Raw genomic sequence first — 19,984 nt, 5'->3', positions numbered from 1 at the left:
TGCATCTACTACTATTACTCAACACATCGACCGCTATCCAACATGCATCTAGAGTATTAAGTTCATAAGAACAGAGTAACGCATTAGGCAAGATGACATGATGTAGAGGGATAAACTCAAGCAATATGATATAAACCCCATCTTTTTATCCTCGATGGCAACAATACAATACATGTCGGTTCCCTTTCTGTCACTGGGAATGAGCACCGCAAGATTGAACCCAAAGCTAAGCACTTATCCCATTGCAAGAAAGATCAATCTAGTAGGCCAAACCAAACTAATAATTAGAAGAGACTTGCAAAGATATCAAATTATGCATATAAGAATTCAGAGAAGAATCAAATATTTTTCATAGATAATCTTGATCATAAACCCACAATTCATCGGATCTCGACAAACACACCACAAAAAGTATTACATCGAGAACATTGAGAAGAACTTTGTATTCAGAACCAAAGAGAGAGAAGAAGCCATCTAGCTAATAACAATGGATCCGAAGGTTTGTGGTAAACTACTCACACATCATCGGAGAGGCTATGGTGTTGATATAGAAGCCCTCCGTGATCGAATCCCCCTCCGGCAGATTGCCCGGAAAGGCCCCAAGATGGGATCTCACGGGTACAGAAGGTTGCGGCGGTGGAAAAGTGGTTTCGTGGCTCCCTTGGATGTTTTCAGGGTATAAGAGTATATATAGGTGAAAGAAGTAGGTCAGAGGAGCTATGAGGTGCCCACGAGGGTGGGGGGCACGCCTACCCCCCTGGGCGCGGCTCCCTATGTCGTGGCTGCCTCATTTCTTTCTTGACCTCCACTCCAAGTCTCTTGGAATTCGTTTGTTCCAAAAAAATACTCTCGGAGGTTTTGTTCCCTTTGGAGTCCGTTTGATACTCCTTTTCTGCGAAACACTAAAATAGGCAAAAAAACCAGAACTCGCATTGGGCCTCTAGTTAATACGTTTGTTCCGAAAATAATATAAAAGTGCATATTAAAGCCCATTAAACATCCAAAATAGATAATATAATAGCATGGAACAATCAAAAATTATAGATACGTTGGAGACGTATCAAGGATCCACTAAAGGCCAAACTAAACTTTGGGCTGAATATAGGCCCGTATAAGTTGTGAGCCTGGTGCAAAGTGTAAAGGCCCCAATGGCCTTTCAGTCCCAAGAAAGTTGCAAGACGGCCCAATTGTGGCCCGCTAAAAAGCAGGCCCGTTCGAGGTGAATGTTTCGGCCATGTCCACTACATTAGATTTTCTCCGTTTTCTCATATAGCGAATGATGGCAGTAACTAGTAGGAATTAAGAACAAACCTATATACAATAAAGAAATTACGACATAGTAACTTAGAATAAACCTACACTATACAATAAAGGATTTATGGTATATTACATCCACTAGGCATCGAAGTTCGGCACCAGTGACCATAAAGCGCAACGAAGAAGCAGATTACAAAAACAGGGCACCATTGCAGCATAACAAAAACATACTGAACCAAGACCACTTCCAAGACAGTTCAAGAAATGTTAGCCTTGCGCAGGAACTGATGCGCAAGCTGCTGAGCAAGGCTGTGAGACTGGCCTATCATGTCGGTCATAGGTTCCAGGTGTAGCTATTTAGCAATGCGGTTCTCATTGGTGTTCTCCGTAATATTTCTTAGGGATAGGAATTCAAGTCAAAGTTGAGTTGCAGAACGCCTTTTTGCTAGAACTTGGGACTAAAGAAGTCGAACTGATTTAGACAGTGAATTCTATGAGCTTGGTTGATTGCCAGTCTCAAGTAACTAGAACACTGCATCAACACAAGACTTTGGGGTTGTCTCACTATCTTCAAGATGTTTTGCCTTCTTTGCTGCAACATATGTTGGGTTTATCTCACAGCATTCAACGGACTTGTGCATACCATCAGTCATATCACAGTCAAACAAGGGGAGAGATGACATGTTTTGCACGTGTATAAACAAAGATCATAATTGCGCGTCAATTCGATGCAATTTCAAATTAGAAAATATGGGGTAAGTTCAAAATATGAATAGCATAATTTGGTGTTATTCATAATGCGGGGAGCTTCACCACACTACTGGATTACCATGTCAACAAAACAAGCATAGATGAAGGGCAACGATATGCATTGTATCTATTTTGGTTAATGTGCATGCCATGTTGTTCATATAATCAGCCACATCAGTGAGATAAAACAGGAGATGGCAAGGTGCAAACGTGGGCTGCTTCACCACACACTGTATTATAGATCCTCAAAATCAAGCATACATATAGGGAGTATTGATTAATGTGCATGGTATGAATAAGGAAATTGGTTTTACAAGTAAAACTTGGAACTTACGGTTGTTGCGAACATGCATTTTGATAGAAACAACAAACTAAACAGCAGTTAACGATAGGGACTATGAGAAAATTAAATAGTTGTTGTGTCGGTGGCGAACAACACCTATGGGATCACTAGGATCCCTTCTACAATCAGCGGGCGCGGGGTCGTGAGAAGAGCAGGTTTAGGAGCAAGCACACGGATCAGTTATCCAGGTTCAGGCCGCGAGGATGCGTAAAACCCTAGTCCTTCTTTGGTGGATGTATTGAGTGTTCTTGACCTTTTTGAACTAGCTACGGTGGCTATGCCGTTCCAAAAAGCCAAATCCCTCTCCTAGTCGCCTTGGGCCTACTTTTATAGAAAAAAGGGGTTGCCACAGTGGCACACATGAGGTGGAAAAGGCCTACAGTGCGCGAGCTTATCGCACGGCATTACGGGCCAAAATGCATTAAATGCGCTACGTAGGTGTCCATTAGCTTTATCGGGGACGGGAACGAGGCCCGTCCCGTCCGTCGCCGCTCTGCCTTGCTTCGACATGCTCCCATGCCAGCGATACATGCAGCGCCATGAAGGCAGGCAAGCAGCTGAGGGCGTGGTGGTAGGGCCTTCATGAAGATCTGCATGCCGCCATGCAGGTGCTTGCTGATTTTGCATGGAAACTGTATGTTGCCACGCAGGTACCTGCCCAGCTGGTTGGGCTGGCAGCTGCATGCGAACAGCGGCGGAGTCTTGGATGGTGCGGGCCTGGCAGTGGCCCTGCTGGCGTCCTCGACAAGGGCCTTGCTGGGGGCCCGGCAAGGGTCTTGCGGTGGTGTCTTAGTCGTCCCCGGCAAGATGCTTGCCGGGGGTCTTGTGGATTTCCTTGGCGAGGACCCCGCCGAGGGTTGTCGTATCTTGATCCTCATCTGATCTCATATATCTATGGTCTTGACAAAGATCTGCATGCCACCACGAAGGTGCCTCCCGAGCCCTGGTCCCAACGTAGTTGTTGACGGCGTTCAGAACCTTTGGGCTCAAGGGTGGCTTGCTCTACTGGCATTGGGCAAGTTGCCCCGGCAAGACTCTTGCCGGGGTTGCTGAGGCTGCCCTGGCAAGGGTCCCATCGGGGGAGTCCACCTTGCCCCCTTTGCTCTTTGTGTTTCTGGTCTTGGCGTTCCCTCTAATTGCCTTGCGCCTTTGGCTTCTCTCCAACTTCCCTCCCCTGCTCTGCTTAGTGTGGCCGTGGGCGCGGCTCCGACTATCCATGCACGAGTAAAGGGGTAAAAAGGAGCGACCCAACTTTTGTACACCGACAGGAGACACACATAAGCGGTACACTTTTTTGGGCCAGTCCCAAAACGGCGGGCGGGCAGTTGGGGCGGGATTTTACCACAGTAATTTTTTATCCACCACGCTTCCCCACGACCTGCGCGCGACGTGGAGGGTCATGTGTGACATGGGGGTCATGTGTGGGGCGGTTTCCGCATGCATGCATCACATCGTAGAGAGGTGGCTCACACCTTCCCCATAAAAAGAGGGAGGCGTGGAGGCACGTCTCGTTTATTGGGTGGACTCGGGTCGCAGTCTTCAAGGAGCCCACGCCCCATGATCACGGGGCGGGGAACGGTCGCCTCACTCGTCCTTTTGATCCTGCTCGCTCGCCACGCGTCCTCCAAGAAAGTGGCAGGTGGTGGAGGCGGGAAACCGGGCCATCGATGATTGGGGCAGCGGGTCGGTCCTGATTCCCTGCGCCTCCGATGGCTGGATTGGCTGAGTGGGGCGACCGAGCCTCGACCCCGCCCCTTTATAAGGAGGGGGAGGGGTGTCATCCCACAATCCTTCAGTATCCAGCCTCCTCCACCTTCGCTCCTTTCTTCCACCTGCAATGGCAAGAGGAGGTGCTAGGCCTTGGACGATGGCGGCGAGGGTTGCTGCTCGTCAGCGCGTCCCTCCTCCCCACGAGCCCGCGGGGTGGAGCCGTCCATGAGAGGAAGGGGGAGGGGACGTGGCTGAAGTCGCCACGGCGGTCGGGGGAGAGGGGGACGAGGCGGCATGATGGCCGTGCCTCCTCCAGCGGTGCCTCCCGCGACGTAGGGTCATGTCGGGGACCAGCCCCGCGAGTTCTTCATCAGGCTGCGCCGGCCACCACATCATCATCTCCGCCTCCCCACCCCCTTCGCTCAGGAGATGGAGCTCGATCCGCCCCAGACCCTCAGATTGCACATGATGGGCTGTGGGACCGGCGGCACGCGGGTCGACGTCGACTTCACCGCTCCTCCTGTTATGTATCTCGGTCGCGAAAGGAAGACATTTGCTCCCATCCATTGCCTGACGGCGGGGCCCGTCCTCTACTTCAAGTTAATGGAGGGCAGCCTGCTCTCCGTCAAGGTTTTCGGAGTTCTTGGAACTCGCCTAAAGTGCTGTGTGGAGAGCTCCTCTGACGATGAAGATTCCTCCTCAAGCGGGAGTGACAAGGAGGACAGCGAGAGCGACGACGAGGGAGTCGAGCGGCAGGATGCTGACTCCAACTTCGACTGGCCACGCCACCCCTCCCTCGGCCACGCGGCCTGGTGAGGGCCATCCTCGGCAAGCTCCCCATCAGGGTGCTCCCCGTCGTCTACTCGGGCGGCTGGCGTAGGAAGGCCGGAGAAGGCGGGTGGCTGCCGTCAAACCGGAGTACGCGGGCACCGACGCCTTCGTCGCGTATTGCCGGCCTGCTGCCTCGTCTTCCAGCTCCTTTCCTGGCACCAAGATGTTCTCTTGGTTCCTTCTGCTCCTCGTACCTTGCCTAGGCGCTCCTTTTGCCCTTACGCTGCCTTGTTCCACCTTCTGTGGAGAGGGACAAGAAAGGGATTACGGGCACCTTATCTCTTTTTAGTTTGTAAGCCTGCGAGCACTTGTTAATTCTAAGACTTGTAATCCCCTTGCTCATGTTTTTAATTCCGTATGAACTGCACCTGTATGGGATGTTTTTAATGAAAAAGGGTGCTTGTCGGGTTCTTTGTGCGTAAGTGAGGCCCATGCCAAGGATGAATCATTGTTATTTTTAAGATAAACATTGTCGCCCGGCAACAGGCCTTGCCGTCTCCCCACTTCGGTCGACCATTCTCGCGCTCTTGGCGGAGGCAGGGGCGAAGTAGAGTTAGGCCCCTCGTTCATCTCCTCGCCACCGCGACTACTACCAAATTTCGACCCAGGAGGTAGCTCTTGGGCACAGGAAAGGGGGAGCACAGTGTTTTTAAAAACATAAATGAGGTTTCACATGTCCCAGTTCTATGCGGAAACGCATAATAGGGGGATGATAGACTTATCTGAATCCGCAGCCCCCGGCAACCTTGGCTTGCCATGGTTGTGTAACACCCACGATGCGGCTATATCTCCCACGTGTCGGAGCACGACTTAGAGGCATAACCGCATTGAAGGCATGTCGCAAGAGGGGTAATCTTTACACATCCCATGTACTGAATAAGAAAGAGGTACAAAGTTGGCTTACAATCATCACTTCACACAATACATAAATATAGCATTACATCATCCAGATACAATCAAGGTCCGGCTACGGAACCAAAATAAAGACAACCCCAAATGCATAAGATCCCCGATCGCCCCAACTGGGCTCCACTACTGATCGTCTGGAAAGGAAACATAGTAACGTCCTGAGTCCTCATCGAACTCCCACTTGAGTTCGGTCGCATCTCCTGTAATGACATCATCGGCACCTACATCTGGTTTGGAAGTAATCTGTGAGTCACGGGGACTCAGCAATCTCACACCCTCGCAATCAAGACTATTTAAGCTTATGGGTAGGAAAAGGTATGTGAGAGGGAGCTGCAGCAAGCACTAGCATATATGGTGGCTAACTTACGCAAAAGAGAGTGAGAAGAGAAGGAAAAGCATAGTCGAGAAGCTACAAAGATCAAGACGTGATCCTAGAACTACTTACATTCAAGCATAACACGAGACTGTGTTCTCCTCCCGGACTCCGCCGAAAAGAGACCATCACGGCTACACATGCTGTTGATGTATTTTAGTTAAGTCAAGTGTCAAGTTTTCTACAACCAGCATTAACAAATTCCCATCTGCCCATAACCGCGGGCATGGCTTTCAAAAGTTCAAAACCCTGCAGGGGTGTCCCAACTTAGCCCATCACAAGCTCTCACGGTCAACGAAAGATATTCCTTCTCCCAGGATGACCCGATCAGACTCGGAAACCCGGTTACAAGACATCTCGACAATGGTAAAACTAGACCAGCAATGCCATCCGATGTGCCGACAAATCCAGATAGGAGTCGCACGTATCTCGTTCTCAGGGCAACACCGGATTAGACTAGCTACGAGTAAGACCAGCCCTCAAGTTTTCCCGAGGTGGCCTCGCAGGCAGCTCAGTTTGGACCAACACTCAGAGGAGCACTGGCCCGGGGGGGTTAAAATAAAGATGACCCTTGAGTCCGCGAAACCCAAGGGAAAAATTCTTATGTGGCAAATGGTAAAACCAAGGTTGGGCCTTACTGGAGGAGTTTTATTCAAGGCGAACTGTCAAGGGGTTCCCATTATAACCCAACCGCGTAAGGAACGCAAAATCAAGGAACATAACACCGGTATGACAGAAACTAGGGCGGCAAGAGTGGAACAAAACACTAGGCATAAGGACGAGCCTTCCACCCTTTACCAAGTATATAGATGCATTAATTAAATAAGAGATATTGTGATATCCCAACAATAAACATGTTCCAACAAGGAATAAACGCCAATCTTCACCTGCAACTAGCAACGCTATAAGAGGGGCTGAGCAAAGCGGTAACATAGCCAAACAAGGGTTTGCTAGGACAAGGTGGGTTAGGGTTGACATGGCAATATGGGAGGCATGATAAAGCATGTGGTAGGTATCGCGGCATAGGCATAGCAATAGAGTGAGCAACTAGCAAGCAAAGATAGAAGTGATTTCGAGGGTATGGTCATCTTGCCTGCAAAGTTCTCCGAGTTGACATAAGCTTGATCCTCGTAAGCATACTCAATGGGTTCCTTGATCACGTACTCGTCTCCCGGATCTACCCAAGGCAAGAACACAAGCAAGGGAAAATACAATCAACCATGGTGCAATGCGCAAGCAACATGATGCAAACAAGGCATGATATGCGGGATGTGATATGCAATGCATATGCATCATCCGGAAGGAAGAGATTGAACCAGGCCTCAACTTGGCAAACCAAGTGCACCTCTGGAAAGATGAGTTGATTTCAGTTGAAATCGATATAAAGATCACCGGAATCGGATGCACGGTTTGCAAATGGCAAGCAAAACAATAATGTCACAATTCTGCGATTAACAGCACAATGCCATATAGAATGCAACAAGAAACTAAGCTACTGCACTCCAACATAGCAACAAAGCATATGGCAGTGATGTACTCAAGATGCTTGACAAAACATGAACACTGAGCTATGGCTAAATCACATAATAGCAAGTTCAAACAAGCATGGGAAAAGTGCAAAAGATATCAGGCTCACAGACTTAGTGAAAATAACATGTCAGGATTTAACATGAAGAAGCAATGTTTAGAGCACGATAACAACAATCTACAGGAACATATCATGGCAAAGCAAGGCATGACATGAAACTACTCAAAGCATATAACAAAAGTCCCTTACTGACCAAAAGCCAGAAAGGATAAGAAGATATGATGGCACCCATGTAAACATAGCAAGTTTCGTTAACAGATTCAGACTTAGTAGAAAACTGGACAAGGGAAAAACAGAGTAACATAGGCATGTTTGCGAGCTCGATGCACTCACCACAAGGCATTGCATGACAAACTAAGAATACACCCAGCAAGAAGACATGTTCAAGAAGCTAACCATGGCAAGAACAATCTCATAGCATGCATGGATCAACTACAACAACCTCGGCAAAATTGATTAACACATAAACAATCTGCCAGGAACATTTTATAGCAAAAGTAGAGCAAGATTGAGTCATGCTAGGGTACTCCATAAATACAAACAAAGACATGGATGGATAGAACATAACAATATCTCAAAATCCTCCTTACTGGACATGCTCAAAAGAGGCATGGATCACTCTGTAGCAACATGAATACATGGCATAGAAATAACCTCGGGGAAATGACTTAGAAGAATTCTAAGTCCCTGAAAACAGCAACATCACGAGAGCTACTTTGCATGCTTGTGCTAGTCACCACATTGATCACCAAAATACATGGCATACACCCCTGTAAAGATGGCATGTCATAGCCCAAAACACATGTAGGGCTCAAGTTCATAGGAGGCACACAATAATCATGGCAAAAATGACAAATGTCCATAATCTGTTAAGAAACAGAAACAAACATTCCATAGCACTCTTGCAACAGCATTTTATGCATCAAGATGGACTCAAACAAGCATGGTGCAATGGAATGAAATGAAGAGCACATCCTAACGAACATTTCGATATATCACACGTGCAAAACGGAGCTACGGATGATGAGATATGGCATGATGAACAGAGCAACATAATGCAAAAGTTTCGGGACTTAGAGAAATTCAACCTTGGGGAAAAAGTTAACGGGGCATGGGAACCGAGGCTCACCAGCGCGGGGCTCGCCGGAGATGGCGGGGAAGGAGGCGGGGCTCGCCGGAGATGGCGGATCCGGACCGGATCTCGCCGGATTCGGCAGGATCCCGGCGCGGGGAGGCGGAGGAGTTCGCCGGCAGGCGCGGGGCGAGGCCGGGTGCTCGGGGCGGAGGGCGGTGGCGGCCGGTGGCGATGAGGACGGGTGGCACGCGGGGCGGGGTCCGGTGGGCGATCGGTCGAGGCGCTGGCGGTAGGGCGGCGCGGGCTCGCCGGGGCGCGGAGCGGCGGGCGCGGGCGGCGGGGTAGCTTGCCGCGGGGGCCGCGGCTGGGCCCGGTGGGCTTTGGCGATGTGGGAGCGGAGGCGCCATGTGGCTGCCCCTGGTAGGCCGCGGGCAGCGGCGCGATTCGTCCCGCGTCGCCCGGACGTGTCCGGCGGCGCGGAGGGGGAATTTTTAGGGTTAGGGTTTGGAGTTGCCTCAGATTTGGACGGGGAAGACTAATTTATAGGTAGAGGGAGCTAGGAGACTCCAAATGGAGTGCGGTTTTCAGCCACGCGATCATGACCGAACGACCGAGAGGATGGAGGGGGTTTGGATTGGTTATTGGGCCACTTTGGAGGGGTGTTGGGCTGCAACACACGTGAGGCCTTTACGGTTCCTCGGTTAACCGTTGGAGTATCAAACGAACTCCAAATGGCACGAAACTTGACAGGCAGTCTACCGGTGGTATACCCAGGCCGCTTGGCAAATCTCGGTCCAATCCGAGAATGTTTAACACCCGCACACGAAAAGAGGCAAAAGGGGACGCCAGAGGACATAGGAGTGCCGGAATGCAAAATGGACAACAGGGAAATTGCTCGGATGCATGAGACGAACACGTATTGAAATTAGATGCACATGATGACATGATATGAGATGCATGATATGGACTAAATGCAAAACGAAGGCAAAACCCAACCACGAGAGAAATCATAACTTAGTGCCGAAAATGGCAAGACTTGGAATACAGGTATGGTAAATTACATCCAGGGCGTTACAACACTCCACCACTACGAAAGGATCTCGTCCCGAGATCTAGGACTGGAAAAACTCCGGGTATTCGGAACGGAGGTGTTCCTCGCATTCCCAGGTGGCTTCACGGTCGGAATGATGTGACCACTTCACTTTCAGGAATTTGATAGACTTGTTGCGAGTCTTGCGATTAGTTTCTTCAAGAATAGCAACGGGATGCTCATTATAAGACATGTCTTCTTGGAGATCATTCTCTTCAAAGTTGATGGTGCGGTCAGGAGTCTTGAAACACTTGCGGAGCTGAGACACGTGAAACACGTCGTGCACATTTGCAAAGTTGGATGGAAGCTCAACTTGATAGGCGAGATCGCCTCTTTTGCCAATGATCTTGAAAGGACCCACGTATCTAGGGGCAAGCTTCCCTTTGATACCGAAGTGACAAGTACCTTTCATTGGAGAGACGGAGGTAGACATGGTCTCCGATCTCGAAAGCCAAGTCACGATGCTTGCTATCATAGTAACTCTTCTGGCGCGATTGCACGGCTTTGAGATTTTCACGAATGACTTTGCACATTTCTTCAGCCTCTGTGATCAAGTCATTGCCAAGAAGTTGGCGTTCACCAGTCTCTGACCAATTAAGAGGAGTACGGCACTTTCTACCATAGAGAATATTGAATGGGTCCATGCCCGAACTCGCTTGTAAGCTGTTGTTGTAGGAGAACTCAGCATATGGAAGGCAATCTTCCCACTTCATACCGAAAGAAATGATGCATGCCCTGAGCATATCTTCAAGAATTTGATTTACTCACTCGACTTGGCCACTAGTTTGAGGATGAAAGGTTGTGCTAAACCGAATGCTGGTGCCCATAGCCTTCTGGAAGGAATCCCAGAACTTAGAAGTGAAGATGCTTCCATGATCTGAAGATATCAACTGCGGAATGCCGTGCAAGGAGACAAACCTGGAGGTATATAGCTCTGCCAACTGAACTGATGTGATAGATTCTTTGATAGGAAGAAAATGAGCCACTTTAGTGAGTTTGTCGATGACAACAAAGATAGCATCATTGCCACGCTTGGACTTGGGAAATCCAGTCATGAAGTCCATATCAATATGGTCAAACTTCCATTCTGGAATGGCAAGAGGTTGGAGGAGACCAACTGGCTGTTGGTGTTTTGCTTTCACTCTTCTGCAGACATCACATTCATTCACGAACTGATCAATCTCGCGTTTCATTCGAGTCCACCAATACGACTGCTTGAGGTCATGGTACATCTTTGTACTTCTAGGGTGAATAGATAGGAGTAAATTGTGAGCCTCGTTCATAATGACTTTACGAAGGTCACCCTTAGGAACAATAATTCGATTCTCGAAGAAAAGAGTATCTTTGTCATCAAGGTGATAGCACTTGTACTTGGGTTGGCTCTTGGCGATCCCAATCTTCACCTTCTTCACCATGGCATCAAGAAGTTGAGCCTCACGAATCTAATCTTCCAAAGTAGGAGAGACTTGGAGGTTCGCAAGGAATCCATGAGGAACAACTTGGAGATTAAGTTTGCGGAAAGCTTCACAAAGATCCGGTTGGAAGGGCTTAAGAATCAAACTGTTGCAGTAAGCCTTGCTGCTCAAAGCGTCAGCAATTACATTGGCCTTTCCTGGGGTATACTCAATACTCGGATTATACTCTTGAATCATTTTGACCCAATGATCTGCCTGAGGTTGAGGTTGGGCTGAGTGAAGATGTACTTGAGACTCTTCTGATTAGTGAAGATGTCCACTTTTCTTCCCAACAAGAGATGTCTCCATGTTAAAAGAGCATGGACAACTGCCGCCAACTCGATGTCATGAGTCGGGTAGTTCTTTTCGTTGGGCTTCAACTGGCGAGAGGTATAAGCCACAACTTTCTTCTCTTGCATGAACACAACATCGAGACCTTGAAGGGAAGCATCACAGAAAACCTCAAATGGTTTGGATTCATCAGGAGGAGTCAGAACAGGAGCTGTGACTAACTTCTCTTTGAGGGTGTTGAAAGAGATGTCACATTCAGGCATCCAGACCTACTTCACATGCTTCTGGAGGAGGTTGGAAAGAGGCTTCACGATCTTAGAGAAATTCTGAACGAATCTTCGACAATAGCTTGCGAGCCCAAGAAAGCTGCGGAGCTGCTTCACATTCTGAGGTGGTTCCCAATTCACAATTGCAGACACCTTCTCAGGATTAACAGCTATGCCCTTGCCTGAGATGATATGCCCAAGGTAGAGAACCTCATCGAGCCAAAACTCGCACTTTGAAAACTTCGCATAGAACTGATGTTCTCCGAGTTTGTCCAGCACTAATCTCAAATACTTGGCATGATCCTCCTTGTTCTTGGAAAAGACCAAAATGTCATCGAGATAGACCAAGACGAAGTCATTTGTGTAAGGGTTGAAGATGAAGTTCATCATGCGAGAGAATGTTGGAGGAGCGTTGACAAGGCCGAAAGACATGACAGTGTATTCATATGAACCATAGCTTGTCCTAAATGTTGTCTTGGGGATATCTTGTTCACGAATGCGAATCTGATGATAGCCCATAAGGAGCTCATTGATGTTGTGAAGTGGGTACTTGTTCTTTATGGTCTTCTTGTTCAATGGACGATAGTCGACACAAAGTCGGTCCGTGCCATCCTTCTTCTTGACAAAAAGAACACCACAACCCCATGGAGAAGAACTTGGTCGGATCAAACCCATACGGTCTTGTTCATCCAGTTGTTTCTTCAGATCCTTCAACTCTTTCGGTCCAAGCTTGTAAGGATGTTTACAAACAGGTTCCGTGCCAGGCTCAAGATCGACGATGAATTCAACTGGCCGGTGAGGAGGCATTCCTGGAAGCTCTTCTGGAAAGACGTCTTGATATTCACAAACAACTGGAATCTGAGAGATGGCATTCAACTCGCCCTTCTCATTGAGATAAAACAGTTGAATGGTATCATCACGAGTGGCAAAGATGATCACATCGTCAGATGAGTGTGTCAATTGAATATTCCTGGCAGCACAATCAAGCTGAGCCTTGTGCTTAGAAAGCTAGTCCATTCCGAGAATTAAATCAATATCCGAGTTACCAAGAACAATTGGAGAAGCCAGAAATTTGTAGTCGCCCATCATGATAGAAACATCCGGAACCATCATGCTAGAACTCAAATGCTTAGCCGGAGAAAGAACTTGCAATGCTTTAGGTAATGCCTTAGTGTCAAAGTTGTGCTTCGATGCAAATGGCAATGACATGAAAGAATGTGATGCACCAGAGTTAAAAAGAAATTTTGCAGGAATATCGTTAATAGGAAGGTTACACATGATCACTTCTGACGAATCCTCTGTCTGAGCTGCGTTTATCATGTTAACCTTGACATGCTTGGGATTATGCTTGACCACCGCATTGCTAGCGGATCTCACTGGAAGCTCTTCTGTTTGAAGCATTTGTTTGCATAGTGACCCTTCTGCTGACACTTGTTGCAAGTAACCTCTAAGAGCGGCCGGTGATACAGAGCACTTGACTTTGGAGCATGAGACGAAGTTTTGTTCTGAAAGCCTGGGTTTGGTGGGTGGGAAGATCCATTGCCACCTACGATCTTCTGCTGATAAGGCTGACAGAACGGAGGAGGAGGAGGCAACCAGTACTTTTGCTACTTAGCTGCCACTTGAGTTGAAGAAGAAGAAGGAGTTGCATCCCTGACTCTCTTCTTGGAAGAATCGCACTTGATCTAAGCAGCTTCTTGGTTTAGTACCATGTTGTAGAATTCATCATACTTTTTCGGCTCAAAAAGCACAAGAGATAGTTGCAGATCTTCTCTGAGGCCACCTCTGAACTGATAAATCATGCTCTTCTCGTCAGGGACATCTTGCTTGGCGAAGCGAGCGAGCCTCTGGAAAATGGAGTTGTATTGGTAAGCAGACAAGCTGCCTTGCTTCAGATTGCGGACCTCCTCACGCTTACTCTCAACAACACTCTGAGGAATGTGGTGAGCTTTGAAGTCTTGGTGGAAATCATCCCAGGTAATCACACGACCTCCTCTGGAATCTTTGTATTGTTGATACCACTCAGCAGCTTGGTATTTGAGTTGGAACGAAGCAAACTTGACAAAGTCCTTAGGCCTGACATTGCTACACTCAAAATGTTTGCAGATATCCACGAGCCAATCGTCAGCGTCTGTGGCCTCGACACAGTTACTGAAAGACTTTGGCTGGTTTGTGAGGAACTGGTTGAGGGTAGCAAACTGAGTTTGATTGTTACCATTGCCTTGATTTCCTTGGTTGCGCTCTTGCGAGAGTTGCATAATCATCTATGTGTTGGCGTTGGTAGCGGCCATCACAGCTTGCCATGCCTCCGGAGGAGGAGGTGGTGGCGGAGGTTCCGGATTCTAACGCGTTCGAGGAGCCATCCTGAAGAGGGTGACATCCGTTAGCATCTTGAAAGACATATAGTCAAGCTAAATCAATGGATCGAAATTGCAACATATAGTCTTAACATTTGAACAAGAATGAACGAATGAATTCCAAAGTAAATGATCACACTTCCATAAATTGAGAAGCCACTTAGATAGGGGTAGATGAATAAAACAACAAGGTATGGACATGAACAAATACTTGGTAAGGATTACCCAATCACAAACCAAATATTTGCGGAAGAAATACTAGAGCTACATGAATTCCCACCAATGAAACTCCCGAAACATTTCGGTTATGCAATCAGGTGTTGGGGATATAGGGGAAGCATAATATCTCACCCAAAACTAGCAAATCCTACATCCAGCTATATCCATCCTTCAACACATAACCAAGAAACCTTCGGAAATCATCTACCTCAACCATCGAAAAGCATCCGTTATACGAGTTATGGCAATACTCCCGAACTCCCACCCCAGTACTGGGTGGCGTCAAGGTTATCTCACCAACAACGGCATAAAAGAGATTTTCGATGTCGGCGAACTCAGGTATTCCAGAACTGCAATGATAAAATTGTGATGACAACACCTCGGAGCTCAACTCCCCGGGACACTGCCACAACCCCTAAATGTCAGGAGGCACCAAGAACAATGTTCTCGTCACAAAACCATCGGAACGATTCCAAGATACCCGAGTCATCCTAAATTTTTTTTAGTGAAATTTGAGAATAGAAGAGTCAAAACTCTACGTCAGGATGCCTCACCAGAGCGACGAAGGGACTGAGGAGTAAAAAGAATCCTACTCTCTGATATATATATATATATAATCCTAAAAGACTCAAAACATTTTTCTAGACTCGACAACACCAGCGATTCGATCAAGCAGGGGGCTCCTAAGTCCGGGAAGCCTCTGATTAGCAACTTGTGACACCCACGATGCGGCTATATCTCCCACGTGTCGGAGCACGACTTAGAGGCATAACCGCATTGAAGGCATGTCACAAGAGGGGTAATCTTTACACATCCCATGTACTGGATAAGAAAGAGGTACAGAGTTGGCTTACGATCGCCACTTCACATAATACATAAATATAGCATTACATCATCCAGATACAATCAAGGTCCGGCTATGGAACCAAAATAAAGTCAACCCCAAATGCATAAGATCCCCTATCACCCCAACTGGGCTCCACTATGATCGTCTGGAAAGGAAACATAGTAACGTCCTGAGTCCTCATCGAACTCCCACTTGAGTTCAGTCGCATCTCCTGGAAAGAGATCATCGGCACCTACATCTGGTTTGGAAGTAATATGTGAGTCACGGGGACTCAGCAATCTCACACCCTCGCGATCAAGACTTTTTAAGCTTATGGGTAGGAAAAGGTATGTGAGGGGGAGCTGCAGAAAGCACTAGCATATATAGTGGCTAACTTACGCAAAAGAGAGCGAGAAGAGAAGGCAAAGCATAGTCGAGAAGCTACAAAGATCAAGACATGATCCTAGAACTACTTAGGTTCAAGCATAACACAAGACCGTGTTCTCCTCCCGGACTCCGCCGAAAAGAGACCATCATGGCTACATACGTTGTTAATGTATTTTAATTAAGTCAAGTGTCAAGTTTTCTACAACCGGACATTAACAAATTCCCATCTGCCCATAACTGCGGGCATGGCTTTCAAAAGTTCAAAACCCTGCAGGGGTGTCCCAACTTAGACCATCACAAGCTCTCACGGTCAATGAAGGATATTCCTTCTCCGAGGACGACCCAATCAGACTCGGAATCCCGGTTACAAGACATCTCGACAATGGTAAAACAAGACCAGCAAAGCCACCCGATGTGCTGACAAATCCCGATAGGAGTCGCACGTATCTCGTTCTCAGGGCAACACCGGATGAGACTAGCTACGAGTAAAACCAATCCTCAAGTTTCCCCGAGGTGGCCCCGCAGGCAGCTCAGTTCGGACCAACACTCAGAGGAGCACTGGCCCAGGGGGGTTTAAAATAAAGATGACCCTTGAGTCCGCGGAACACAAGGGAAAAGGCTTAGGTGGCAAATGGTAAAACCAAGGCTGGGCCTTGCTGGAGGAGTTTTATTCAAGGCGAACTGTCAAGGGGTTCCCATTATAACCCAACCGCATAAGGAACGCAAAATCAAGGAACATAACACCGGTATGACAGAAACTAGGGCAGCAAAAGTGGAACAAAACACCAGGCATAAGGCCGAGCCTTCCACCCTTTACCAAGTATATAGATGCATTAATTAAATAAGAGATATTGTGATATCCCAACAATAAACATGTTCCAACAAGGAACAAACTCCAATCTTCACCTGCAACTAGCAACACTATAAGAGGGGCTGAGCAAAGCGGTAACATAGCCAAACAAGGGTTTGCTAGGACAAGGTGGGTTAGAGGTTGACATGGCAATATGGGAGGCATGATAAAGCATGTGGGAGGTATCGCGGCATAGGCATAGCAATAGAGCGAGCAACTAGCAAGCAATGATTGAAGTGATTTCGAGGGTATGGTCATCTTGCCTGCAAAGTTCTCCGAGTTGATGTAAGCTTGATCCTCATAAGCGTACTCAACGGGTTCCTCGATCACGTACTCGTCTCCCGGCTCTACCCAAGGAAAGAACACAAGCAAGGGAAAACACAATCAACCACGGTGCAATGCGCAAGCAACATGATGCAAAACAAGACATGATATGTGGAATGTGATATGCAATGCATATGCATGCTCCAGAAGGAAGAGATTGAACCAGGACTCAACTTGGAAAACCAAGTGTGCCGCTGGAAAGATGAGTTGATTTCGGTTGAAATCGATATAAAGATCACCAGAATCGGATGCACGGTTTGCAAATGGCAAGCAAAACAATAATGGCACAATTCTACGATTAACAGCACGATGCCATCTAGAATGCAACAAGAAACTAAGCTACTGCACTCTAACATAGCAACAAAGCACATGGCAGTTAACTACTCAAGATTCTTGACAAAAGATGAACACTGAGCTACAGCTAAATCACACAATAGCAGGTTCAAGCAAGTATAGAAAAAGTGCAAAAGATATCAGGCTCACAGACTTAGTGAAAATAACATGTCAGGATTTAACATCAGGAAGCAATGTTTAGAGCAAGATAACAACAACCTACAGGAACATATCATGGCAAAGCAAGGCATGGCATGAAACTAATCAAATCATGTAACAAAATTCCCTTACTTACCATAAGCGAAAAAGGATCAGAAGATATGATGGCACCCATGTAAACATAGCAAGTTTCGTTAACAGATTCAGACTTGGCAGAAAACTGGACATGGCATCAACAGAATTATGAAGGCATGTTTGCGAGCTCGAAGGACTCACCACAAGGCATTGCATGACAAACTAAGCATACACCCAGCAAGAAGACATGGTCAAGAAGCTAACCATGGCAAGAACAATCTCATAGCACGCATGGATCAACTACAACAACCTCGGCAAAATTGATTAACACATAAACAATCTGCCAGGAACATTTTATAGCAAAAGTAGAGCAAGATTGAGTCATGCTAGGGTACTCCCTAAATGCAAACAAAGACATGGATGGATAGAACATAACAAGATCTTAAAATCCTCCTTACTGGACATGCTCAAAAGAGGCACGGATCAATCCGTAGCAACATGAATACATGGCATAAAAATAACCTCAGGGAAATGACTTAGAAGAATTCTAAGTCCCTGAAATCAGCAACATCACGAGAGCTACTTTGCATGCTTGTGCTAGTCACCACATTGATCACGAAAATACATGGCATACACCCCTGTAAAGATGGCATGGCATAGCCCGAAACACATGTAGGGCTCAAGTTCATAGGAGGCACACAATAATCATGGCAAAAATGACAAATGTCCATAATCTGTTAAGAACCAGAAACTAACATTCTATAGCACTCTTGCAACAGCATTTTAGGCATCAAGATGGACTCAAATAAGCATGGTACAAATTGAATGAAATGAAGAGCACATCCTAATGAACATTTCGATATATCACACGCGCAAAACGGAGCTACGTATGATGAGATATGGCATCATGAACAGAGCAACATAATGTAAAAGTTTCGGGAAATTTAACCTCGGGGAAAAAGTCAACGGGGCATGGGAACCGAGGCTCGCCGGCGCGGGCTCGCCGGAGATGGCGGGGAAGGAGGCGGGGCTCGCCGGAGATGGCGGACCCGGACCGGATCTCGCCGGATCCGGCCGGATCCCGGCGCGGGGAGGCGGAGTAGGTTGCCGGAGGGCGCCGGGCGAGGCCGGGTCCTCGGGGCGGAGGGCGGCGGCGGCCAGTGGCGATGAGGACGGGCGGCGCGCGGGGCGGGCTCCGGCGGGCGCGGGCGGCGGGTTAGCGGGCCGCGGGGGCCGTGGCTGGGCCCGCAGGCTTCGGCGATGTGGGTGCGGAGGCGCCACGTGGCGGCCCCTGGTAGGCCGCGGGCGGCGGCGCGATTCGCCGGCGTCGCCCGGACGTGTCCGGCGGCGCAGAGGGGAAATATTTGGGTTAGGGTTGGAGTTGCCTCCGATTTGGACGGGGAAGACTAATTTATAGGTAGAGGGAGCTAGGAGACTCCAAATGGAGTGCGGTTTTGGCCACGCGATCGTGATCGAACGACCGAGAGGATGGAAGGGGTTTGGATGGGTTATTGGGCCACTTTGGAGGGGTGTTGGGCTGCAACACACACGAGGCCTTTACGGTTCCTCGGTTAACCGTTGGAGTATCAAACAAACTCCAAATGGAACGAAACTTGACAGGCAGTCTACTGGTGGTATAGCCAGGACGCATGGCAAATCTCGGTCCAATCCGAGAACATTTAACACACGCACACGAAAAGAGGCAAAAGGGGACGCCGGAGGATGTAGGAGTGCCGGAATGCAAAACGGACAACGGGGAAATTGCTCGGATGCATGAGACGAACACGTATGCAAATGCGATGCACATGATGACATGATATGAGATGCTTGACATGGACAAAATGCAAAACGAAGACAAAACCCAACCACAAGGGAAATCATAACTTAGTGCCAAAAATGGCAAGAGTTGGAATACAGATATGGTAAATTACATCTGGGGCGTTACAGGTTGGATCCTTGTATATTCAGCCCCCGGCAGTCTTGGCCTGCTGGGGCTGGAGCGCCGGTTCGTTCTCTTTTTCCCAAGCGGCTCAGCAGAAGTGTCCGCGTGCCCTGTGAACCAAAGAGAACAGAAAGACACACACTCGACCTCCAGGCTAGGGGTTAGTCGTCGCTAAGCACTATCAACCCTAACCGAGGGAGAGACTTAACCTAGCATGCAGCTATAACTTAGGGCGCCAGCGCTTTGTTTATTTATGCTCAGGGTTTGCGCCTGGCTTTGTATAGAGGGTTACATGCCTTGCCGGCAAGGCTTGTACAAAAGGTGGTTTGCCGGGAGGCCGGGCAACCTCGCCTTATGGCTAAAACTTGTGAAGATGTTTGACGTTCCAGGAATTGCTCACTAGGACAGCATCTTCGGTCTCCAGGCGGACTGCGTTGGGCCTGGTGACTCGTATTACCCAATAAGGGCGCTTCCACTTTGGCATCAACTTGTTGGAATTCTTGGCCGACTGAACACGCCAAAGAACAAGGTCACCTTCCTCAAAGCTTCGGGCATGAACCTTGCGGCTATGGTAG

The sequence above is a fragment of the Triticum aestivum genome, chromosome 4A (genome assembly GCF_018294505.1).
Source record: "Triticum aestivum cultivar Chinese Spring chromosome 4A, IWGSC CS RefSeq v2.1, whole genome shotgun sequence".
Lineage (NCBI taxonomy): Eukaryota > Viridiplantae > Streptophyta > Magnoliopsida > Poales > Poaceae > Triticum > Triticum aestivum.
The sequence above is the reverse complement of the archived record's forward strand: the minus strand, read 5'-3'. Positions refer to the sequence as shown.